This window comes from Eurosta solidaginis, chromosome 2, assembly GCF_040869045.1.
Source record: "Eurosta solidaginis isolate ZX-2024a chromosome 2, ASM4086904v1, whole genome shotgun sequence".
Lineage (NCBI taxonomy): Eukaryota > Metazoa > Arthropoda > Insecta > Diptera > Tephritidae > Eurosta > Eurosta solidaginis.
In genome coordinates, this window is record NC_090320.1 from 195,895,427 (window position 1) to 195,922,097 (window position 26,671).

The window sequence follows — 26,671 nt, forward strand, 5'->3', positions numbered from 1 at the left end:
AAACAGTAGTTTTATCGTAAAAAAAAAAAAGAATGACGATATAAGTAGTGGAAAAGAGAGGTTATTTAAAACAATACAGCAAGGTGAACAGTTGTGTATTCATGGTTTAAATCGCATGTAGATGCATAGGACAACAAGTAAAAGTGAAGTAGATATAACACCTGTAGGATCATACATTTAAGAATTTAGGGAAGAAAATAAAAAAAAAAAAAAAAGAAGGGAAGAAAATAGCAATGAAAAAAGTCTGAATTCCAAATCTAAATAAAGTGCGTATACAAAAGTAGGACACATATATGTATTTATATTACTCGGTAAGTCTATTATATATGACAGTACGAAAGTATAAAGAAACAAGAACAATGAGTTAAAAATTATCAACTTAAGCATATAATAATCAAAACAAACGAAGATTAATTGAATTGAATATTTGCACACAAGCAAAACTATTTTTATGTAACCCATTAAAATCGCAAAAGAAAATAGCTTTGTAAATTATAACATTGAATTATTATAGTATATGTATATACTTACATTCCATCATTTCGATACTATTTGAATCAAAATTTTAAAGCTAAAGGCTAAACCGTAATTCAAGAAATATAAGTATTTTCAACATTCACAGACCATGGACGGACAGAAAATTTTAGCAATGACTGTTGATACTCTGAAAGAGAATTTGAGATCTTTTAGCTTAAGTGTTCAAGGACGTAAGAGTGAACTAAGAGACAGACTTCTTCGACATTATGAATTATTAAATATCGATGACGAAGATAGTGAAAGAGAGTCAACCTTTGAAGAAGCCGTCAATTCTTCTCCACAAACCGTAATAATGAGACCTAATTTTACTTTAAAGGATATTCAGGATAGTCTGCCTTCATTTACAGGAACCGACACATTAGACTTTTATGACTGGGTACAAGAGTTTGAAGATAACGCTCTTACATTAGGTTGGAACGAACTTCAAAAGTACGTGTACGCTAAACAACTACTCAAAGGAGCAGCAAAATTATTCTTACGTAGTCAGGCTGGTATAAACGATTGGAATTCACTAAAATCGTCGGTGATTGACGAATTTGGTAGAAAATTTTCCGCACTTGATATTCACAGAATGTTGCAAAATCATCGTAAAAAAGCTTCTGAATCTCTCAAAGCGTACTTAAATACTCTTATGGAGATAGCGAAGCCAGTTAAATTAGATGAAGTTAGTATAATTGGATATTTTGTAGACGGTATCCCAGATTCCAGAACTAACAAAATAATATTATATCAAGCGCAAACCATTAGGGAATTGAAAGAAAATTTAAAGGTCTATGAAAGGGTCCATGGTTCGCGTCTTTTATCAAATAGACCGAGCTATGGTCAACAAACATCAAAAGCATCAAACCCACAAGGTAGTGCAGAAATTTCTAAAAAATGCTATAAGTGCTCCTCTATGTCGCACTTGGCAAAGGATTGTAGTAGCGGGATTAAACAATATACATGTTTCAAATGCGGTCAAGCAGGTCATCGTAGTTTTGAGTGTAAGGAAAATTCAGCTAAGCAGATAAAAACAGAAAAGGGTATAGTTAATGCCATGTGTAACGCGCCTCAAGGTCGCAGCAGTGGCTTAATATTTAAGAAGATATACATGGGGGATATGGTTATCGATGCTATGCTTGACACGGGTTCTGATTTAAGTTTAATTAATTACCAAACTTTTCAAAAGCTGAACTATCCTCTATTAAGCAGAGAAAAACGATGATTAGTTGGTATCAAAGAAAGTGAGCTGAGTACAATAGGCAGTATAACTAAGGAAATTAACGTAGATGGTCTTGCCATAGAAGTTACTTTCCATGTTACTAAATCTAATGACTTGCGTTACGAAGCTGTACTTGGAAACGATATATTGAGTGAGGTAGATATTTCGTTTACATTGGGAAATGCCGAGTTTAAGCCAAAACAGCAAAAATACAGTAAAGTAGATGCAGGTGGTGATACAAGAATGGCAAACAATTTTCTTCTAAGTGAATTTACAGCGCTTTGTTTAGAAAATGATTTCGAGAATACCAAAAAAGATCTGCCTCTGGATTTATTACATTTGCCAACAGAAAAACGAGAGATAGTAACTACCATGTTAGAACAGTACAATCCAGTACCAAATTCGAAATCTCCCGTTGAAATGAAAATTATTTTATCCGATGATTTACCTATCTATCAAAGACCACGTAGAGTTTCATATTCAGATCAACGCATTATTGATGACCAGGTTAACAACTGGCTAGAAGATGGAATAATTCAGCAAAGCAATTCCGAGTACGCGTCGCCAGTTGTCTTAGTATCAAAAAAGGATGGAAGTAAACGATTATGCTGTGATTACAGAAAGTTGAACGAAAAAATTCTTCGAGACAATTTCCCAATGCCACTCATTGATGATGTGTTGGAAAGGTTGCAAGGGGCTAGGATTTTTACAACGCTGGATTTGACCAACGGATTCTTTCATGTTCCAGTTGAGCCAAACTCAAGGCGGTATACCTCTTTTGTCACACATAGTGGCCAATTTGAATTCAACTTCGTACCATTTGGAATTTGTAATTCACCCGCCGTTTTCTGTAGGTATATTTCTGCTATCTTTCGTGATTTAGTTCAGGAGGGAACCATCATAATTTATATGGATGACATAATTATTCCGGGTATAGATTTAGACGATGTTTTGGAAAAGCTTCAGGTAGTTTTAAGAAGAGCGGCAAGATATGGGTTAAAGATTAAGTGGCAAAAGTGTCAATTTCTTATGAAGAGAATTAAATTTCTCGGTTATGTTATCGAGGAGGGAGGTATTAAACCGTCAGATGATAAGGTAAAGGCTGTGAAAATGTTCCCATTACCACGCGACAGGAAAGCGCTTCAAAGGTACTTGGGTCTGACGTCCTATTTTAAACGTTTCGTAGAGGGATATGCGGTAATAGCTAAGCCATTAAGCGATTTACTCAGGAAGGACACTGAATTTAAGTTCAATGAGGAACAACATATAGCATTTCAGCAACTCAAGTCAGCGCTTGTAAGCGCTCCAGTTTTAAAAATCTACAATCCCTCCGCTGATACAGAGATACATACGGATGCCTGTATGTATGGCTATGGCGGCGTACTTCTTCAAAAAGACAGAGATGACCAACAGCTCCACCCCATACAATACATGAGTCGAAAGACTAGACCGGAAGAACAAAGGTATCACTCATATGAGCTAGAAGTTCTTGCGATCATAGAGGCGCTAAAAAAGTGGCGGATATATGTAATCGGGAAAAAGATAAAATTGTAAGCGACTGTAACGCTTTCACCTTGACGATGAAAAAGAACGAAGTACCACTTAGAGTCGCTCGTTGGGCTATGTATCTGCAAGACTTCGATTATGTGATTGAGCATAGGCCAGCAACGAAGATGAAGCATGTTGACGCACTAAGTCGAATGTCGTGTATGTTGCTAGAAGACTTTAAGCTTTCGCTTGAAAGAGGCACAGCAAAGAGATGATTGGGTAAAGGCTATTTCTAAAGTTCTCGAAAACCAGGCTTATGAAGATTTTTATATGAAGAATGGTGTTTTGTATAAGGACCCAATTAACGAGTTAGTAGTGGTCCCGCAAACAATGGAAGGGGAAGTTATTCGTGCGGCACATCGTCAGGGGCATTGGGCAGCAAAAAGGACCCAAGATTACAAAGAAAAACATTTTTATATACCACAAATTATACCAAAAGTAAGCAAAATAGTAAAAAGTTGCGTAGAGTGCATTATTGCAGAAGCGAAAGTAGGGAAAAAGGAAGGATTACTCTCGTCTATCGACAAGGAAGATAGACCTCTTGCGACGTACCATCTGGATCACGTAGGTCCAATGGAATTAACACATAAAAAATACAATCATTTGCTTGTCGTAGTAGACGCGTTTAGCAAATTTGTTTGGTTGTATCCTACCAGAAGTACTCATTCCGCTTCTGTCATAGATCGGCTAGAAAGACAGGCTTCAGTGTTCGGCAACCCTCGACGAATAATAACATAGAGAGGTACTGCTTTTACAGCAAAAATCTTTGATGAGTATTGCGACAAAGAAAATATTCGACACCTTTTAATTGCGACAGGGGTACCTCGCGGTAATGGACAAGTAGAACGCATACACCGCATTATAATTCCACTTCTTACGAAACTATGCCACAATAGCCCAGAAAACTGGTACAAGCATGTCGAAACAGTCCAACGTTTTATCAATAATAGTCCAACAAGAAGTACCAGTTATACACCTTTTGAAATACTAACAGGGTTAGACATGCGTGTAGGCGAAAACATAGAACTGCGCAAGTTACTGGAAGATTCGTTAGTTGAAGAATTAAATAGCGAACGTGAAGATGTCAGGCAACATGCAGTAGAAAATATTTCAAATATTCAAAAAGAGAATAGACGTTCATTTAATTCAAAGCGAAAACAAGATACCGAATATAATGTAGATGAGTTGGTTGCGATAAAGAGGACGCAATATGGTCCAGGCTTAAAACTTAAGGCCAAATTCTTAGGGCCATATACTGTAAAACAAAGGCTACCCCACGGCAGGTATGAAGTAGAAAAAGTAGGTGACCATGAGGGTCCCCATAAAACTACAACAATATCCGAGCACATGAAAGGCTGGAACCTATCGTTCGGGTCGAACGACATGTCAGGACGGCCGAATGTAGGATTGACACAGGAACGGACAACAAGAAGTGGACAGACCTATTAGCTACTAGATAATACAACTCTACTGACATTAGATACATATGAACGAACACTTGACGAAAAATATATGACGCTGATTTCAAACTAACGAAAACGGACAGTGGCCTACGGACGTTCAACAGCTACACACCGATTAATTCACGCATCCTCTTACAATTTAATATTTAAGCTAAACTCTATAAAGCTAAACACAATAAAGCTAAATTCAATAAAGCAGTGTTGTGAGTTCAAAATACACCCAGGTGTTTTATTCAACCCTACACTTATTTTAATTTTTTTGTTATTTAAATAAACCTTGGTACAACTACTATTAATCATATTTTTTTGGGTTTTTTCTAATATTATAAATTCGCTGAAATTTCTCCTGACTCGGTGTATCCAAGAATCGAGTGAATTAAAGCTGCCCCGTACAAACGCAAGCTCATTTTAGATTTTTCACACACATGCACATATTGTTTTATTTGGGAATATATCACACACAGTATAAATTCACTAAATATCCTGCAGAAATAATGACTAGCTCCGAACTAGTACTAATCGGATGCAGAGAGGGAGTTGGAAGCTGGCCTTGTACCAACAGCGCTCAAGTCTGAACTGCATATTTCAATTAATCAAATACTATGACTATTTCAAAACCATCTACGACTCAACCATCTACGAACGCATTCAAAAGGTCTCCAAAGAAGAGCAATTACCTTTTTGTTTAAAGTGTCAGTTGAATGGGGCATTTCTACAACTAATGCGATTCGTTGCACGGTAATTTGTCTTATAAAGTTATGGTTTGTCTTTATTTAAGGAACAAGACTGCAAAAGTTCATACGATTTGTCCCGTACCTAACGTAACCTTGGCGTGCTCTATCTATATATATAAAATTCAAATTATGTATGTATGTAGGTATAGATCGAGTTGCGTCCTAAACGGATCGACCGATCACAACCAAATTTGCACAAACCAGTAGAAACCTTCCAAAGATGGTCATAGGCTAAAAATAATATCGATATATAAAAGGGGCGGCACCTCCCATGCAAAATGAATGTTTGGTACTACATAACTCTGAAGGTATTCATGCTAGAACATTGAAATTCAGTAAGGAGTTATATGTGGCCAATCCCTAACACCCCCAAGAAAATGTGGGGTGGGGGAGAAGGGGGCGTGACACCTCCCATATAAATGGAATTTATCATACTGCATATCTCTGGATGTAGTAATGGTAGGATAATGAAAATTGGTAAGGAGCTATATGAGGTTAAGTCCTAACACCGCCAGTAAAATGTGAGATAGGGGAAAAGGGGGCGTGGAACCTTTCCTAAAACTGTGATTTTTCAGAACTATGGCTGCCGTACAAATTTAGGTTATTATAACAGTTAAAGTTTGACTACAGAGTGGTTTGGCTGTTATTCCTTTTGGATGTTTAGTAATCTTCCGCCGTTAAAATTTGTTGTTAACTTCAGTCTATCCACATCTTCTATCTCTATATATATAAAGTTAAAATTATGAATGTGTGTATGTAGGTATAAATCGGGTTGCACCCTAAAGGGATCGGCCGATCCCAACTAAATTTGAATCACCCACTAGAAACCTTCCCAAGATGGTCACAGGCTAATCATAACTTCAATATGAAAAAAGGGGGGTGTCACCTACCATACAAATGGAATTTTAAACGGGCGTGGCACGTCCCATACAAATGGAATAATGAAAATTGGTAAGGAGCTATATGACGTGAAGTCGTAAAAGCACCAGTAATATATGGAACAGAAAAAAACAAGACAGATGGGACTTTCAGAACTATAGCTGTCTTAAAAACTTAGGTTATTTCAACACGTAGGCAGAGTTGGGTTTGGCTGTTATTCCTTTAGTATTATTTTATGTTATCTTTATTTATTTATTTATTATTTAAAGTCGACGACAAACTATGGTCGACTGCATAATATAAAAGATATATAAATATACAACTCAAAAGATAAAAGTTAAGATATATCGAGCTTTCAACAATGTTATATTACAAACAAAGAAATATTAATGAACATTACTATTTAATTTCAGAATATAATAATAATAAGAAATATGAGCAGAAATAAGATCTTATGCCGAAATCTTATACTGGCGGAATGCATCAGATTCCGCTCAGCATGATTTCGGAATGCAGTGGATTCCAATCTCCCTGTTGGAATGCAACAAGATTCCAATCAGCATGTCATGGGAATCCAGCAGTGCTAAGAGTAGTGTAATGAGGATACGCCATCACAAGGCATAAAAAAGTAACATGACCTGTGTTGTTGGAATGCACCGGATTCCAATCAGCTCGATGCCTGACCCATAAGATTATACTGCCGGAATGCATACGATTCCGGTCAGTGACTCATGAAAAAGCATGTTTTTTACGTTGTTGGAATGCACCAGATTCCAATCAACACAGTACTGTCTTGTTCCTTCTTAATGATACATGTTGATAAATGTTCCTCCATCCTTAAGCGAGATAGTTCCTGTTTTTTATCGAAGGAATAAAATGCTGGCAAATTAAATTAACTTGTATCTCTTAAATTAGATAGGCAAGTATTGCATTACGTATAGTGGCAAAAGTACATTCAAGACTGATGCAGCTATACAAGTCATTGTAGTGCGCGCACCAGATAAGAAGAGGATTATTTTTAGCAAAGTTTCGTCGACAAAGGGGTAAATAGAAAGGAACGTAGTGTCTGGATACTCTAGGGGGAACCGCAAAAAACAAGCGGCTGAGGAGGTCCGCGGAATCAATTTCTCCAATAATGAGCTTATGGATGAACAATACCCCCAGTAATATTCTCCGATTTTCCAGAGTGGGTAAGTTAATAAGAAGAAGTCTACTTCTGTACGGAGGAAGGTGGAGACTTGAGTCCCAATTAAGGCCGCGCAATGCAAATATCAAAAATTGCTTTTGAACTGACTCAAGACGCTTTATATGCTTTTGAGAAACAGGGGACCAAACGCATGAGCAATACTCGAGTATTGGACGAACCAGCGATGTGTAAAGAACCTTAGTGAGGTACGGATCATCGAACTCTTTAGCCCATCTTTTAACAAATCCAAGTAAACCCAACGCTTTGTTGGCTATAGATGAAATATGCATGTTAAAATTCAATTTCGGATCAAAAAGGACACCTAGATCATTTGCAATAGATATACGCTCCAAAGGCGTACCATCTATTACATAAGATTTCAATGCTGGCTTCACTCGGTGAAATGTCATATGCTTACATTTAGAGCAATTTAAAGCTAGTAAATTTGTTGTGTACCAACATTGGAACGAGTCCAATTCGGCCTGAAGAAGATCCAAGGAACTCAAATCGGTAGGACAGTAAGTGTAGCAAAGTTTTACATCATCCGCATACATTATAGTATGGGAATATAATATTGTCTGTGGCAAGTCATTAATGAAAAGGGCAAAGAGCAAAGGGCCTAGATGACTTCCCTGGGGTACGCCGGAGGAAACTCCGAACGATTCCGACAGATTGCACTTGAACAGGACTTTTTGGGTCCGGTTAGAAAGATAGCTTTTCAGCCACATTAATAGGTGAAACGGAAAGCCCAGTAAATCAAGCTTATGAATAAGCAACTCATGGTTGACGGTATCAAATGCTTTGCTGAAGTCCGTGTAGATGACATCCGTTTGCTTGTTCGCTAAAAATCCTTCCATAACTATAGAGGTGAATACAAGCAAATTTGTAGTGGTAGACCTTTGACGAATAAAACCGTGTTGACATGGAGATAAAAGACTAGAACACTGATATTGCAGTTGATTGGTGACAATCTGTTCAAAGACTTTAGGAATGACTGAAAGTTTAGCAATACCCCTGTAGTTTTCAACTTTTGACCTACTACCTTTTTTATGCAGGGGTATAATAAAAGACTGTTTCCAAAGTGCCGGGAATGACGCAGATCCCAGAGATAGCTCAAATAATTTTAAAATAGGCTCATACATGTTTTCGGCGCAGTACCTAAGCACGCAACTAGGAACACCGTCCGGTCCCGGAGAAAAGGTGGGCTTCAAAGATTGAAGACTCTGAAGAACAATATTACCATCAATAGCAGGATTCCTAATGTAATTCGAGCTATCTAAGCGATAGGGATATTGACCAGAATGAAAACCACTGGATGAATACGTGGACTTAAAGAACTCAGAAAATAGTTCAGCAACGTCGTCATCAGTACAAGCTTTTTTACCTCCAAAGGTTAATAAGGAAGGATACCCAGAAGTTTTCCGCTTTGAATTTACGAAACTGTAAAACTTTTTTGGATTTCTAAAAAATTGGGCTTTACAACAACTCAAGTAATTTTTATAACAAAGCTGATTAAGACGGTGAAATTTAGAACGAGGTATTAGATATTTAGAGAGGTCTGCAGATGCTCCAGATTTCTTGAACCTCTTATAAAGCCTAGATTTTATGTTATTAAGTCTGATAAGTTGCCTTGAAAACCAAGGGGGCTTATTCGAACATAGGGTATAGCGAGTAGGAATGCAGGTATCAAAGAAGCTATCAAGCGTACTGTAAAATATAGAGATAGCCGAATCGACATCAGTGCAAGCATAGAGATCCGACCAATCATGGGAAGCCAACAGATCATTGAGCATAATGAAATTCGCTTTGTATAAGCATCTAGATCGGGGGCGAGACTGTACTTGAATCCTACGGGGTAGGCTGATATCAAATGATATCTCTAGCGTAGGGTGAAGAGGGTCTTCTGGAAGGGATAAAGGTGGTATTTGCGTAAGGGCAGTACCCACCGAGCCATCCACAAATACTAAATCCAGGGTTGGTATTTTTGGATACGCCTAGAGGAATCGGAAAAAACGATTATGTTTAATTTGATATTAATTGATGTAAGAGCAAAAAGAAAAATCACTATGGCAGTTGCTTTCTCATATACCGCGGATATCCTTTGTGTGGTGGACGTACAACTCCGCATTTAAACGACCACTGTCTGCAAACATCTGATACACCGATGTGCAACATAAGCAAACGGTCAGGCCAAAGTGAGGGTGTGCGGCAGTAGCCGCAAGTTTTATACCAAACCCTTAAGAATTTAAGGTGTAATGATCATCCCAAGGGTGGTGCTTTCCTGTTACTTGCTGGAACAGCTGCAGTTGAAGTAAATGCGTGCTTTTTTGTCTATAGACAGCTTTACGTACAAAAATTTACTCTCTTTAGAAATATGAGAGGTCATTTTGGCGGAAACACTTCAGCAACAGCTTTTGCTAAACTAAACAACTTCTTGAAATAAATTATGGCAAAGTACCTATTTCTTTACTTAGACATTTGATTAATTTTCCTGCAAGTTTGTGAGAAATTATGACATCACCTGAAGTTTTAATAGCTAATGTTTCTTCCTAATATTGAATCTAGCTTTACAAACTATAAAGTCCTTTGAGAAAAGGCATTTTAGGCACCTTAAAATGAGGATGTTAATATCACTAGAACCAAGACAACTTATCACTCTCTTAAGACAATCGTGGAAGCCATCAGAAATTTCTCCTCATCGATTGATCCTTAAAAAAGGGCCCATAATATCATAATATTTATGCTTCGTTATTTCGATTCTCCACGGTTATATAGTCGGACAAGGCTTTTCATCACAAAACTTTTACGAATGTCATTGAAGCAATTCATTTTATCGGAAAATTTCGAAAATAAAAAAGTTTAAAACCAAGGATTCAATTTTAAATGCCTCAAATTTCCTATCTCTATCAATGAAGCTCAAGGACGATCATTAGCTGCGAAGGTATTGATGAGCGCAATACAAACCTTTATAGCTTCAGAGCGTCTGCCACTCAATTGTTGACCTCACCTACGCGAGGGTAATCCTATGTGAATATATCATACAACAACAGTCATTAGCTGTAGCAGAAGTCAATCTCATCAACTCATTATTTATCCATGGTCAGTTACGCGTAGCCTGCATATTTTTATAGAAACGTGGGGTAAAACCCAAGGGCATAAGCTAGTAAACTGATAAACTGAAGTAGCTCAAAAATTTACACGGCTAGATGGGAACCACTAATATGTATAATTTAAATAGTAAGTGCTAAAAAAATATACTCATCTACATATCAGTGGCAACGACCTAATTTGAGTTAGGATAATGACGATACATAGACCTATATCTGAAAAGCTAGCCGCAATTCACCATTTTAACTTCCTATATTTTGTAGCAGCCATTTGGCGCTAGGCCTATGAGTAAGTAACGCATGGAGATCTGTAACGGATTTCTGTTACGAAGCCAGAATATCACTTTTATCCTAACTCGAATTAGGTTTCAAATTGCCACAGATATGTATGTGTGTACGTATGAAATATTGTGGATTATCATATGCAAATTTCATTCAACACCACACAATTAATTAAGTGTGGTCATCTGGTTTATCGGTCAATAGATATTTGCTTGATTAATATGCGAAAGTATTGATGGAGAGATCATAATCACATATTTGCCAAACCAAATTTATGGTGTGTACGTATGTATGTGTATTTTGTCAAAACTTTTAAAACATAGGAATTTAAACATTTGCATAATTTATTTATTAACTGGCGCTCTTTTGGCTGTTATTTCCATATGTTAGTGTTGAAAAGATTATTAGTGAAGAACGTCACTTTTATTGGCATAATTTAAATTACTGGACTTTTTTCAATCCCACTTTTGTGCGACAAAAGTCAATTTAACAATCAAGTAGGGAAACCAAAAAAAGCAAAGTTGCTCAAAAAATTTTATTATGGCTTAGTATCGACAGTAAAAAGTAATAAAAATTAAATGAAATGCACACAAATTTTTTTCTGCTAAAATATTTAACTATAGCATTTCAACGAACGAGGCGAATAGCTTTTAATTAAAGCGTTTTATAAAATAAAATTTAATTTGAAGTTTTTATGAAATTAATGATCTAACTTTTCAGCCTCTTTTAGTGTATTTAAGTTTCTGCACACGCTTTTTATTCCATATCACGCCACCTAAATGAAAGAGTATCTGCTTTGCCAGAGCGATGGACTATATGAGCCTTCAGCTCAAAAAAGCGAAAGAATTAACTTACTGAGGTAATATCATGACAGTGTCACGTTTAGTACCCAGTGGGAGTTCGTAAGTCAATGAGGTTTGTTAATACTCTCGTTGCCGGGAGTATAAACAATTCGGCCATCCTTTGCCCTGGGCATTCAATCCAGTGTTGTCTCAACTGCTTTAGTTCCCATTTACTAACAGTTTCAATAGTGCGTACCTTTGTGAGTCCACTGATGGGCTCTGGACCATGGAATGCTGCTAAATTACCCTGGTTGGCTAGGCAGTCTGGCTGTTCACTACCTTGATTCCCTGGAACCCATCCTAACCTCTGAGAATCTAGAACTCCCTGGACCTGGTCATTCCAGCGGAGTGGGGGCCAGCCTTTTCCTCCGCTTCCATAGGCGAGTTTCGATAAAAACACTTTCTTAGCAAGAGCGTCATCTTTCATTAAAATATGATGGCCTAGCAAGCGTAGACGCTGAGTTTCAGTTCGCTGGACTATTTTGAAGTCTGTGCTAATGCTCGTACAGCTCATCGTTAAATCTTCTTCGGTACTCGCTGTCGCCAACGCGTAGAAATCTGTAAACTTTCGAAGAACTTTTCTCTAGAATACTCCCAGAGCCGCCTCATCTGATATCTGCCCTTCTGCACCAGTATGGATTTCTGCCTGAAAATAGTGTTCTAGCATCGCATTGGATTGATTATTAGATGCCAACTCCAGTTTTTCTGTCATAAAACTGCCAACTCCAGTTTTTCTGTCATTCGTAAAATAGACCTCTGAATCTGGATTAGTATATGTATTCCCTGTTTCCCAATTAGTTCTGTGCGCAATGGACTCCTCAAAATTCCGTGAGATTCTGAACATAGGGGGCATTGCATCACTTAGTAGCAATACGAGATTTCCTATAAATTTTACTATTAGTTTCATATGCCTTGTCCTGTTTGCGCGATTTGGCTCAGAAGTCTTAGTGCAGCAAGTTTTACCTCTCTCTCTATTAGAGTAGAGAAAGAAAATATTCCTACTAAGGCACTAACTGCTTCAGCAGAGGATGTCCTCATCGCGCCTGTTATGCAGTTTACTTAGTTTGAAAAAAAAAACCAAAAGAAATTGTTTCCACTTGGAAGGTCCTGGGTTTAGGGCCCTGAAAAGGCAACACGAAAATCTAGAGATTGTATATTTTTCAATTAGGAACAAATTTTCTAAGCGTTGTCTCCCCTCAGCAGTGGTTTGGCAAACACACCGAGTGTATTTCTGCCATGAAACGCTTCTAACGAAAATGCATCTGCTGGCTCCCCTGCGGATTATGGGGGCTTAGAGTATACCCACGTAGATATGCCTCTTGTACAAGGAGGCAAAAACCGAATCCCCTTCCAGGGATGTGCGCTAGGCTTGGGGCTTCCCACGTAAGAACGATTTTCAATGAGTCAAACTAACAAGCCTCGGATGAGGGCTATTATTCCTAATGACGACTAGCGTTTAAGGGACTATGATTTTAAAGGCCATCCTTTGAGGTCATGTGCCTGGAAAGTCTGAACACTTTTAGGAGAAGGTACCGATCCCATGATGTTTTGGTTGGTTAATGTCTTCGTCAAAGCAAAGGCCGACATTAACACCATACAGGACGCACGATAAACGAGGCAAGGTAAAAGAACGATACGAGGTTTAAATAGCGACTCGAACAACTGCGACTTAACAGAAACAACATTTTCATAAACTTATGAAAAAAGAGCTCATCGCCTCTAACTATAGATTTCGAGGGTCTGTCGGAAGTATTTAGGGCTTGTATACTCGAGTGGGTTTACAATTTGATGTACGTTTTCATTTTGTCACAAGTGTTCTTGGTAAACTTAATAATTATTTAAAAAAAATACGACTATGTAATTTTCGGAACGATTTCTTTCTTTAATGCTTGTAATTAGAGAATTCGGAGCAGTAGATGGGCTGCTTTGCTCTAAAAACTCTAAAGGCCCTGCATATGTGAATTTCAACCATATTTACATACTCTCTGAATTTTATCTGTCTCAGAGAGTACTACGCACGGATGTCGAGTATGTTTATTATAATAAATGAGGGTAAATTAGTTATGTGATATATCCACACGAGAATTTCACTGCCACAAAAAATTTTCTTAAACGGTAAAGATGCAAACATTCCTCTTCACAATAACAATGCATTATTTCATTGATTGGCACTTCGCATTTGATTGAATGACATCCAATACAATAATTTGAAATCGTGACCACTTAAAGCTTTTTGCTGAAAATGAATGAAAAAGCAATTCGATAGCGAATGCTGACAGTTAAAATAGGGGGATTCGCTTTGTCTTGCAAATGGTGTACGTATAGCACGGAATGCACAGATTGCACGGATTAAAGAGTCACAACAAAAGGATCCGCGCAAACATTTTATGCAATCCTATGTATATTTTCATGCTACGAATTGTACGAAATAAAATTGCAAACCTGATTCAACGGTATTTCAATAAATCCTCTCAGTTAGCTCACGAAAAGTTTAGGCATTTGTTTTCTATGATTTCGTGGTATTTTGTTATTTTCTATACCTATATTATGACGCTTTTTGTTGATTTATGCTATGACTCCGTAATAGGATGCTCTGGTAGTTTTGTATACAATATGAAAGATCTGTGCAATCTGTGCAATCCGTGCACTTTGCGGGACAAAGCGAATCCCCCAACGAAATGGCAAACTTTAATGAGTTCAATGCACCAATTTAATGGTCGTATAAATACCAATCGTAACAAATGAGAGTGAGCATAAAAGCTTTGGTTCACATAACACAGTCATAAACGGGATGAGTGATATGGTTAACTGAGTAATTGCAAAATGAAGCTTAAAATTAATTGAAGTTCGAGATGAGAAGTTGATTAGGTAATTTTGAAAGCCACTGTAAGAATTCAATTCACTCAAACTGTAGGTGGGTGAGTGCTTGTTTTGGGCGTTGCTCACAAATTAAATTTTAATTATTTAACACTCACGTTGTTGTTTACATTGTTACTGGAATACTGTAAAATTTAAAACTTATTATTTATGTGGTGAACTTTTATTTTCTATTTTTTTAATAAGCCTTTGTACTTTAACGTCAACTAAGTTTACAATGTTGTTTTCAAAAATCGACTTAACTACGAAATAATAATAGAAAAAGTTTTGGATTACTGCAGAGTAAAGAGGAAGGGGTGAAATATAACACTAAGTTGACTGAACAAGATAAAGATGCTTGCAGTAGACTAAATGTGTATGAACAATGGAAGAACTCTGCATAATAAATAAGTTTCAAAATAAATTAAATATTAATTGGTTCAAATGTTTCTGGTCAATATGTTTCTATTACTTACTTACTTAATTGGCGCTTAACCGTCTAAACGGTTATGGCCGTCCAACAAGGCGCGCCAGTCGCTCCTTCGCTCCGCCAACCGGCGCCAATTGGTCACACCAAGGGAGTTTAAATCGTTTCTATTGAGTGTGTTAATTAGCTCGTGATGGAATGAGTGAGTTAAGAGAAAAGCACCGTTGACAGCATAATTAAAGCATTTTAGCTTCTGTTGTACTATTTCTAAAGCATTAGTCTTATCTATCATTAATAATCAAATATTATATAGCTGCTGAGTTGTGAATTTTACTAAATTCATTTATTTTAAAATTATTATTTCAAATATTTCAGTAATTATGCAAGCCAGGTGTGAATTTATTTTAAATAATTTTTCACGGCTCTAATAATTTGGAGGAGGATGGTACAAAACAAAAACAAAAACACTTTGACATGTTGTTTTGTATATTTTATATTGCTTAGTACAATGTACAAAACCACAAAAAGGTTGAATTGTACATTGGAATGTGCAATGGAGGCTACGACATTTGGGGAGCAATAAAAACGTACAGTTTGGGAATGTTACGATGATGTTTTGTACCTTCGCTCAGGACAAGCGCTCAGGGGAAAGTTTTAGATCAGTTGGCACAACATTATAGAACTATTTCTGATTCGGGGTCACAGCGCATATCTGCGAGTTCGTTTGTTATCGAAGTGCAAGCGAGCTATACATTTGTTATCGGCATTTTATCGATTTTTATCCACGTGTTTTCGGCATGCTGTCCATTTCCTATCCACGAGCTATCGATTTGTAATCAAATTCTTCAACATTAAAGAATGAATAAAAAAAAAGGACGTGTGGCACCCGGGGACTGCCGCGTAAAGCTATTGCATATTATCAACTTATGCAATTATAATATTTATGCAACATTTTGTTTTCTTTGATATTAATTCAAGTTTTGTCTTTGATATTAATTCAAGCTAACCTTTTTAAGCGTGGTGACCGATAAGAAAACAAATTTTTTACTTTTATTGATAAATGAGGAGTTAATTTTTAACTTTAACTTTAACTTTATTTTTAACTTTAACTTTAACCTTAACTTTAACATTCACTTTCACTTTAACTTTAACATTAACTTTAACTTTAACTTTAACCGTAACTTTAACTTTAACTTTAACTGTAACTTTAACTTTAAATTTAATTTCAACTTTAACTTTAACTGTAACTTTAACTTTAAATTTAACTTTAACTTTAACTTTAACTTTAACCTTAACTTTAACTTTAACTTTAAATTTAACTTTAACTTTAACTTTAACTTCAACTTTAACTTTAACTTTAACATTAACTTTAACTTTAACTTTAACTGTAACTTTAACTTTAAATTTAACTTCAACTTTAACTTTAACTTTAACTGTAACTTTAACTTTAAATTTAACTTTAAATTTAACTTTAACTTTAACTTCAACTTTAACTTTAACTTTAATTTCAACTTTAACTTTAACTTCAACTTTAACTTTAACTTTAACTTTAACATTCACTTTAACTTTAACTTTAACTTTAACTTTAACTTTAACTTTAACTTTAACTTTAACTTTAACTTTAACTTTAACTTTAACTTTAACTTTAACTTTAACTTTAACTTTAACTTTAACTTTAACTTTAACTTTAACTTCAACTTTAACTTTAACTTTAACTTTAACTTTAACTTTAACTGTAACTTTAACTTTATTTTTAACTTTAACTTTAACTTTCGCTTTAACTTTAACATTCACTTTAACTTTAACTTTAACTTTAACCTTAACTTTAACTTTAACTTTAACTTTAACTTTCGCTTTAACTTTAACATTCACTTTAACTTTAACTTTCACTTTATGATCCGGGGTGGGCGTGAGCTTAGCACCTGCTAACAAGCCAAGCTAATATAAACGCACGCAAGTCATTTTCTGTCAAAAATGTCTCATGCACATACAAATTGTATGAGAGCAACTCAAATCGAATTTGCTGCGTGAAAACCTAACTCGATTTCCAATTTTTGTTCTGTGTGACATTTAGATTTGACACTTGCACACATGCTTTACATTGTCGCAACGCATGCTTATTTGGGTTAGGGCAAAAAACGCCGGTTGTTTGCGTGCGCTAAAAAAACGCAGTGCGGTTTTATTAGGTTGGCTTGTAAGCGACCATATATGTATACGATAAGCGATAGCGCAATGGCTACTTCGTCAAAATCAACGACAGATCTTTTAGTTTGATTTCGATGGTCGTACGATGAGAAAGTGTCGCACGCGCGCTTAAAACAGAGTACCAAAGAGTGCGTGTGACACGTGTTAACAGTTCAAGCATTGAAATCAAACAAAATAAATAATTGATTTTGCTTTCGTGCTCGCTACGCGTACGTGTTTACTAACACATTCTCAATTTTGTAACCGTGTAAATGTAGTGGTGCCCACCGCTGTTTATGATAGAGATCCAATTTTATGTATTTGGCCTGTTGCTAACACCGAACCTTTACGAACATTTTCGAACCTTTTCGAGCCTTTTCGAACCTTTTTTGACAAATACGTTACGGTTTTTTTGATTTGGTCGCCAAGCCCGCGATAAAATCTATGCAATAGCTTAAAACCAATAAATTTTCGATTAGGAAAACACTACCACCAAACAAATTGGCGAACACTGTTTCGGATGATTTCCTTATTTGCTACTACAGAAAAAGGTATATAACGCTCTAAAGTGGATAACCTTTTTAATACAAGATTCAGTGGCCTTATGAATTATGTCATCATGATTCATGATGAGTTGAACCACTGGCAAAGTCATTGGCAGCACTAGAAAAACGTTGAAGTCAAATAACTTGCGGACCTCTGCACTGGAAACATTAAAACAATGCGATATCAACATAAGTCCAAAAATTCACATTTGTCTTGCCATATTTTACACATTGCTTTCCTTTCCAATCTGCACCGGTTGACAACATGGCTGAGAACTATTATGCTATATGAATGATTGATCGATTTGTCACTATAATATACGCAACTCTACATTGAATCTATTAACAAATTTGCCAAAATAGGTTTAATTTATAAAATTATTTCTTCCAACAAGTGTAACATGTAAAAATAATTCTTGGCTGCTGTGATCAATGTTATACTAATCTACAAACGTACATTATTTAAATGATTTTATTTTTATGCGGATAATTTAAAAAAGCGTGAGTTCCAGGCATTCGTCGAGTTTAAAGTGCAAACATACATAAATTCGAGCTCGGCCAAGGGTAGAAGTTAAAGCACAACAGGGGCAACTTTACCAGAAAAAAAATAAGAGCATCATCGACTTCTTCTCTGTAACAACCGATACCGACAAGTTACTATTTTATTATTGGCTTATTATCGACGGCGAATTGTTATCGGCTTCTTATTGGGTTCTGATGGGCTTGCTATAGCCGGGTCAAATATGTGCCATCGATTTTGTAGTGAGATTTAATCGGTATCTGTTTTTTGATAAACCGATGAGTCGTCGATAACAAATTGGTGGTAAGAAAATAAATTAATTAAAGGCGCGATAACCTCTGAAGAGATTTTAGGCCGAGCTTCTCTTGAAATTTGCGTCGTGCTCCTTTAAATTTTCCCAACAGACTGGCTGGACGGGACCTACATGTTTTAGGCCGACTCCGAACGGCATCTGCGAGGCAGATACATTTTCACTGAGAAGCTTTTCATGGCAGAAATACTCACGGAGTGCTTGCCAAATCACTTCCGAGGGGCGGCCCCGATTAAATTTTTTTTTTAATTGAAAGAACTTGTTTCTAAATTTTTGATGTTCCTTTGCCCGCGAGTTTAACCCAGGAACCTCGGTGTGGGAGGCGGTATACGCTAGTACCACACCACAGGCCCGCCGTGGTGATCAGTGGTGCCAGAAAAAAAATTCTTTGGGGCTAGAATCTCGAGAAAAAGGGCTAGAAAGAGCTAAATTTCTTCAAGAAAATCCAAAACCCGCTGCAAAAAAGCCAAAAGTGTATGTATATTTTTATACTCAGTTGAGCAGAGCTCACAGAGTATATTAAGTTTGATTGGATAACGGTTGGTTGTACAGGTATAAAGGAATCGAGATAGTATAGACTTCCATATATCAAAATCATCAGGATCGAAAAAAAATTTGATTGAGCCATGTCCGTCCATCCGTCCGTCCGTTAACACGATAACTTGAGTAAATTTTGACGTATCTTAATGAAATTTGGTATATAGGTTTCAGAGCACTCATCTCAGATCGCTATTTAAAATGAACGATATCGGACTATAACCACGCTGTGGAGACAAAGTAAGGGAAATCACCATGTTGTAAAAGGAACCTAGGGTAACCCTGGAATGTGTTTGTATGACATGTGTATCAAATGGAAGGTATTAAAGAGTATTTTAAGAGGAAGTGGGCCATAGATCTATAGATGGACGCCATTTAGGGATATCGCCATAAAGGTGGACCAGGCCTGACTCGAGAATTTGTTTGTACGATATGGGTATCAAATGAAATGTGTTAATGATAATTTTAAAAGGGAGTGGGCCTAAGTTCTATAGGTGGACGTCTTTTCGAGATATCGCCATAAAGGTGGACCAGGGGTGACTCTAGAATTTATTTTGTACGATATGGGTATCAAATAAAAGGTATTAATGAGTATTTTAAAAGAGCGTGGGCCTAAGTACTATAGATGGACGCCTTTTCGAGATATCGACATAAAGATGGACCAGGAGTGACTATAGAATTTGTTTGTACGATATGAGTATCAAATGAAAGGTGTTAATAAGTATTTTAAGAGGGCGTGGGCCTTAGTTCTATATGTGGACGCCTTTTCGAGATATCGCCATAAACGTGGACCAGGGGTGACTCTAGAATTTGTTTGTACTATATGGGTATCAAATGAAAGGTGTTAATGAGTATTTTAAAAGGGAGTGGGCCTTAGTTCTATAGGTGGACGCCTTTTCGGAATATCTCCATAAAGGTAGACCAGGGGTGACTCTAGAATTTGTTTGTACGATATGGGTATCAAATGAAAGGTGTTAATGAGTATTTTAAAAGGGAGTGGGCCTTAGTTCTATAGGTGGATGCCTTTTCGAGATATCGCCATAAAGTTGGGCCAGGGGTGACTCTAGAACTTTTGTGTACGATATGGGTATCAAATGAAAGGTGTTAATGAGTATTTTAAAAGGGTGGACGCCTTTTCGAGATATCGCCATAAAGGTGGACCAGGGGTGACTCTAGAATTTGTTTGTACGATATGGGTATCAAATGAAAGGTGTTAATGAGTATTTTAAAAGGGCGTGGGCCTTAATTCTATAGGTGGATGCCTTTTCGAGATATCGACATAAAGGTGGACCAGGGGTGACTCTAGAATTTGTTTATACGATATGGGTATCAAATGAAAGGTGTTAATGAGTATTTTAAAAGGGAGTGGACCTTAGTTCTATAGGTGGATGCCTTTTCGAGATATCGCCATAAAGGTGGGCCAGGGGTGACTCTAGAATTTTTTTGTACGATATGAGTATCAAATTAAAGGTGTTAATGAGTATTTTAAAAAGGCGTGGGCCTTAGTTCTATAGGTGGACGCCTTTTCGAGATATCGACATAAAGGTGGACCAGGGGTGACTCTAGAATTTGTTTGTACGATATGGGTATCAAATGAAAGGTGTTAATGAGTATTTTAAAAAGAGTGGGCCTTAGTTCTATATGTGAACGCCTTTTCGAGATATCGCCATAAACGTGGACCAGGGGTGACTCTAGAATGTGTTTGTAGGATATGGGTATCAAATGAAAGGTGTTAATGAGTATTTTAAAAGGGCGTGGGCCTTAGTTCTATAGGTGGACGCCTTTTCGAGATATCGCCATAAAGGTGGGCCAGGGGTGACTCTAGAATTTTTGTGTACGATATGGGTATCAAATGAAAGGTGTTAATGAGTATTTTAAAAGGAAGTGGGCCTTAGTTCTATAGGTGAATGCCCTTTCGAGATATCGCCATAAAGGTGGGCCAGGGGTGACTCTAGAATTTGTTTGCACGATATGGGTATCAAATGAAAGGTGTTAATGAGTATTTTAAAAAGGCGTGGGCCTTAGTTCTATAGGTGGACGCCTTTTCGAGATATCGACATGAAGGTGGACCAGGGGTGACTCTAGAATTTGTTTGTACGATATGGGTATCAAATGAAAGGTGTTAATGAGTATTTTAAAAGGGCGTGGGCCTTAGTTCTATAGGGGACGCCTTTTCGAGATATCGTCATAAAGGTGGACCAGGGGTGACACTAGAATTTGTTTGTACGATATGGGTATCAAATGAAAGGTGTTAATGAGTATTTTAAAAGGGAGTGGGCCTTAGTTCTATAGGTGGATGCCTTTTCGAGATATCGCCATAAAGGTGGGCCAGGGGTGACTCTAGAATTTTTTTGTACGATATGGGTATCAAATGAAAGGTGTTATTTTAATTTTATAATTGTAAGGCGCGATAACCTCCGAAGAGATCTAAGGCCGAGCTTCTCTTCCAATTTGCGTCGTGCTCCTCTTGATTTTCCCTACAAATTGGCCTGACGGGACCTACATGCTTTATGCCGACTCCGAACGGCATCTGAAAGGCAGATGAGTTTTCACTGAGAGCTTTTCATGGCAGAAATACACCCGGAGCGCTTGCCAAACACTGCCGAGGGGCGACTCCGCTTGGAAAAATTTTCTTCTAATTGAAAAATCTTATTTCTAAAATTTTGATGTTGCTTTGCCCGGGGTTTGAACCCAGGGCATACGGTGTGGTAGGCGGAGCACGCTACCATCACACCACGGTGGTCGCCAGGTGAAAGGTGTTAATGAGTATTTTAAAAGGGAGTGGGCCTTAGTTCTATAGGTGGATGCCTTTTCGAGATATCGCCATAAAGGTGGGCCAGGGGTGACTCTAGAATTTTTTTGTACGATATGGGTATCAAATGAAAGGTGATAATGAGTATTTTAAAAAGGCGTGGGCCTTAGTTCTATAGGTGGACGCCTTTTCGAGATATCGACATGAAGGTGGACCAGGGGTGACTCTAGAATTTGTTTGCACGATATAGGTATCAAATGAAAGGTGTTAATGAGTATTTTAAAAAGGAGTGGGCCTTAGTTCTATATGTGGACGCCTTTTCGAGATATCGCCATAAACGTGGACCAGGGGTGACTCTAGAATGTGTTTGTACGATATGGGTATCAAATTAAAGGTATTAATGAGGGTTTTAAAAGGGAGTGGCGCTTAGTTGTATATGTGGACGCCTTTTCGAGATATCGCCATAAAAGTGGACCAGGGGTGACTCTAGAATGTGTTTGTACGATATGGGTATCAAATTAAAAGTATTAATGAGGGTTTTAAAAGAGAGTGGCCCTTAGTTGTATATGTGAAGGCGTTTTCGAAATATCTACCAAAATGTGGACCAGGGTGATCCAGAACATCATCTGTCGTGTACCGCTAATTTATTTATATATGTAATACCACGTACAGTATTCCTTCCAAGATTCCAGGGGCTTTTGATTTCGCCCTGCAAAACTTTTTCGTTTTCTTCTACTTAATATGGTAGGTGTCACACCCATTTTACCAAGTTTTTTTCTAAAGTATATTTTGCGTAAATAGACCAATACAATTACCATGTTTCATTCCTTTTTTCGTATTTGGTATATAATTATGGCATTTTTTTCATTTTTGTAATTTTCGATATCGAAAAAGTGGGCGTGGTCATAGTCGGATTTCGGCCATTTTTTACACCAATACAAAGTGAGTTCAGATAAGTACGTGAACTCAGTTTAGTAAAGATATATCGATTTTTGCTCAATTTATAGTGTTAACGGCCGAGCGGAAGGACAGCCGGTCGACTGTGTATAAAAACTGGGCGTGGCTTCAACCGACTTCGCCCTTTGTCACAGAAAACAGTTATCGTCCTAGGAGCTAAGCCTCTACCAAATTTCACAAGGATTGGTTAATTTTTGTTCGACTTATGGCATTAAAAGCATCCTAGACAAATTAAATGAAAAAGGGCGGAGCCACGCCCATTTTGAAATTTTCTTTTATTTTTGTATTTTTTTACACCATATCATTACTGGAGTTGAATGTTGGCATAATTTACTTATATGCTGTAAAGATATTAACTTTTCTTTTAAAATTTGAATTAAAAAAAAAAATTTTTTAAAAAGTGGTCGTGGTCGTTCTCCGATTTTACTAATTTTTATTAAGCAGACATAAAGTAATAAGAGTAACGTTCCTGCCAAATTTCATCATGATATCTTCAACGACTGCCAAATTACAGCTTGCAATACTTCTAAATTACCTTCATTTAAACGTGGGCGGGACCACGCCCGTTGTACAAAATTTTACCGTTATGCAATCAAAGTTAATATACTCTGTGAGCTCTGCTCAACTGAGTATAAAAATGAAATTTCGCAGGCTCGAAAATAATTTTTTGGGGTATGCGTAGTGGAACTTTTTTTCCTGAGCCCACATCCTATCGAAAAATAGATGGCGCGATATCGGTTAATAAATCGACCCAGTCTAATATATGTATATACATACATACATTCATACACACAAACGTCTGTACAAAAAATACAACAATGAACGCATTTGTATTTATCATTCAGTAATTAGTGTCAACATTTACATTTTGCAAATTGGATTGACATGACACCCAGTGACATCGACTTTATCAATTGCAATTCTCTAACAATATAACTGTAAAAAAAGCAACAACAGTAAATAATGAAAATCAAAACTGTTAGAGATATGTATATATTTGCGTGTATGTGCTTCTGGAATTGCTGTTGGTTGCGGTGAATGTTGTAAGTAAGGAGGTGTTACAGCTGGTGAGCAGCAACAACAATAAAAAAACAGTGATTGAAACGAAGCCTTCCGGCAACATCAGTTACTAATAAATTTGCTTTACATTTGTAATCAGTGATTATGTACATACATATGTATGCATGTATACATAAATATATCTGTGGCAATATAATGACATAAATGACTTAACTCGAGTTAAGGAAGAAGTGATAAATTAGCGACATAATCTTTTAATTAGGTACTCATAAATATTTTTAAAAGTTAGTAAAGAACAGAAAATGTGAAGTTTAGCAATAAGTAATACTTGCGAAACATCTAACAGTTATCGTTTAGTTAACTAAGTTAGTACTTTTTTCTTAAATTGAGTTAAATTCTTTTTATATACAAATTGGCAAAGATAAGTATGCTTAATACTGTGGTATTTTTATTGTATTATATTGGTGTTTGTGGCTTTTACATCTCTGTTTGGCGTTGTAGTGCACTTAATGTCATGGCATGTCGCATTGCCGTCCTCCACCTACACTCCCTAAAAACACTGCATATGCAAGAGAGCAACCAACATGTTGCTGCAACACTCGGCACGTTTATACACAATATTGGCGCAATGACTCTCTTACTCACAAATAAACATATTTAATAACAACACATATCAATTACTATAAGGTTGTTCGCTTACACATACATATATTTGTTGTAATTGAATGAAATTTAAATCGTTGTCGACTTAACAACTTGTTGGATTTCAATGCGGTTAAATTATTGTTGTAATTGGTTTTATACCTTCCATGAAAATGAAAATCTTCAAACGAGCAAATGTATGTATGTACCCTAGGGTGGTCCTTATTTGTATGGAGAAAATTTTATCATCAGATTTCCAAATTCTCAACGCCTGAATCGATAGTAATATAGCCGAAGATATCACACACAAAATTTTATCCCGATTGGAGATGGTTTAGGCGTGTCGCAGGGGGTCAAAGTTGAAATTGCTCTATGGAGACTCAAAAAATAAAAGTGATTTTTCTTTTTATCTAATAACCGAAATAGATATTACCATGGTCGGAGATATCACATACAAAATTTGGTTATGATTGGAAAAGCCTGATGCGTGTCGCACGGGGGTAAAAGCTCAGACTACCCTAAGGAGACTCGCAAAATAAAAGATAAAGAGAAAAGAGAGGAATGGGCTATATAGTAACTATGGGTTTTTTGTCAATATTATAAGCAAATTAATTCCATAAAATAAATTACGTTTTCAAGTGATCAAGAACTGAAGTTGATATTTCGTTTCTATATGGTATCGCGACAAAAAATTAAGATTTATTTTTTGAGCCTCCATCGGTTAATCTGGACTTTCACCCCCCTGCGACACGCCTTAGGCTTTTCCAATCGTAACCATATTTTGTATGTGATATGTCCGACCATGGTGATATCTATTTCGGTTATTAGATAAAAAGAAAAATAACTTTTATTTTTCGAGTCTCCATAGGGTAGTCTGAATTTCAACCCCCCTGCGACACCCCCTAGGCGTTTATAATCGGGACCAGAATTTGCATCTGATATTTTCTACCATAGGGCTACCAATTTCGAACATTATATAAAAAGAAAAATCACTTTTATTTTTTGAGTCTCCATAGAGCAATTTCAACTTTGACCCCCCTGCGACACGCCTAAACCATCTCCAATTGGGATAAAAATTTTTGTGCGATATAGTTGACCGTGGTGCAACCGATCTAGAGGGTGAGACTGGAAAAAATACTACATTCGATTATAAGGACTACCCTAATGTACCCACATATGTAAGAAAAGCCTCCAAAAGGGCTTATCGGATTTGAATGAAATTTGGAACGCAGATAGTGTTACCATCTAAGGATATTTGTTCAAGTGTTGCCACCTATTAAATTTTTTTTCTTAAAGTAGGTGGATTACTGGGGTATCAACTAAAGGTATTTACCGTCGTATTTGGGCAATAATATTGTAACGAATTTACTGCAATTCCCCTTAGTTGCAATCTTCTGCTGAGTTCGAATCACTAAACTGTTGAATAAATAACTCCAATTTGTAATAATGCAAAATGGCCTTTATTTAAAGTACTTCACAATAACACTCAAACTGTGCAACGAATAATAAATAAATAAAAATAAATAAATGTAAGGCGCGATAACCTCCGAAGAGATCTAAGGCCGAGCTTCTCTTCCAATTTGCGTCGTGCTCCTCTTGATTTTCCCTACAAATTGGCCGCACGGGACCTACATGTTTTATGCCGACTCCGAACGGCATCTGCAAAGCAGATGAGTTTTCACTGAGAGCTTTTCATGGCAGAAATACACCCGGAGTGCTTGCCAAACACTGCCGAGGGGCGACCCCGCTTAGAAAAATTGTCTTCTAATTGAAAAATCTTATTTCTAAAATTTTGATGTTGCTTTGCCCGGGGTTTGAACCCAGGGCATACGGTGTGATAGGCGGAGCACGCTACCCATCACACCACGGTGGCCGCCACGAATAGCTTGCTTAATAACCAAACTGATTGATTGCTCAAATCAAACTGAATTCCAGCGCCTCTACAATTGTCGCCTTTTATACTCTTTGATTTCAACCTTCGCATCTTCTAGGCGCTTCCAGAATCTACTAGTCCAGCAGCTCTCAAACTTCTCAGCTGTAACTACAATTGCACAATTTTATAGTTTTTCTCATTGCATACTTATAGGAGTATCTCAGATATATGCATGTGTTTGTGCATTGACTCTCCGCTGCTCGTATACG

General features: G+C 36.9%; 1 protein-coding gene across 11 annotated transcripts in view; it reads right to left on the bottom strand.

The window, feature by feature from the left end:
• Nucleotides 1-26,671, bottom strand: part of LOC137240465 (serine-rich adhesin for platelets) — a 361,236-nt gene that overhangs the window by 196,729 nt on the left and 137,836 nt on the right. The window contains exon 1 of one of the 11 annotated variants that reach the window (XM_067766770.1): nucleotides 15,112-15,127. The exons of the other annotated variants lie outside the window; for them this stretch is intronic. The gene's annotated coding sequence lies outside the window, so the exon portion shown is untranslated. Of the gene's footprint in view, nucleotides 1-15,111; nucleotides 15,128-26,671 lie in introns of those variants that run through there. 11 annotated transcript variants of the gene reach the window in all.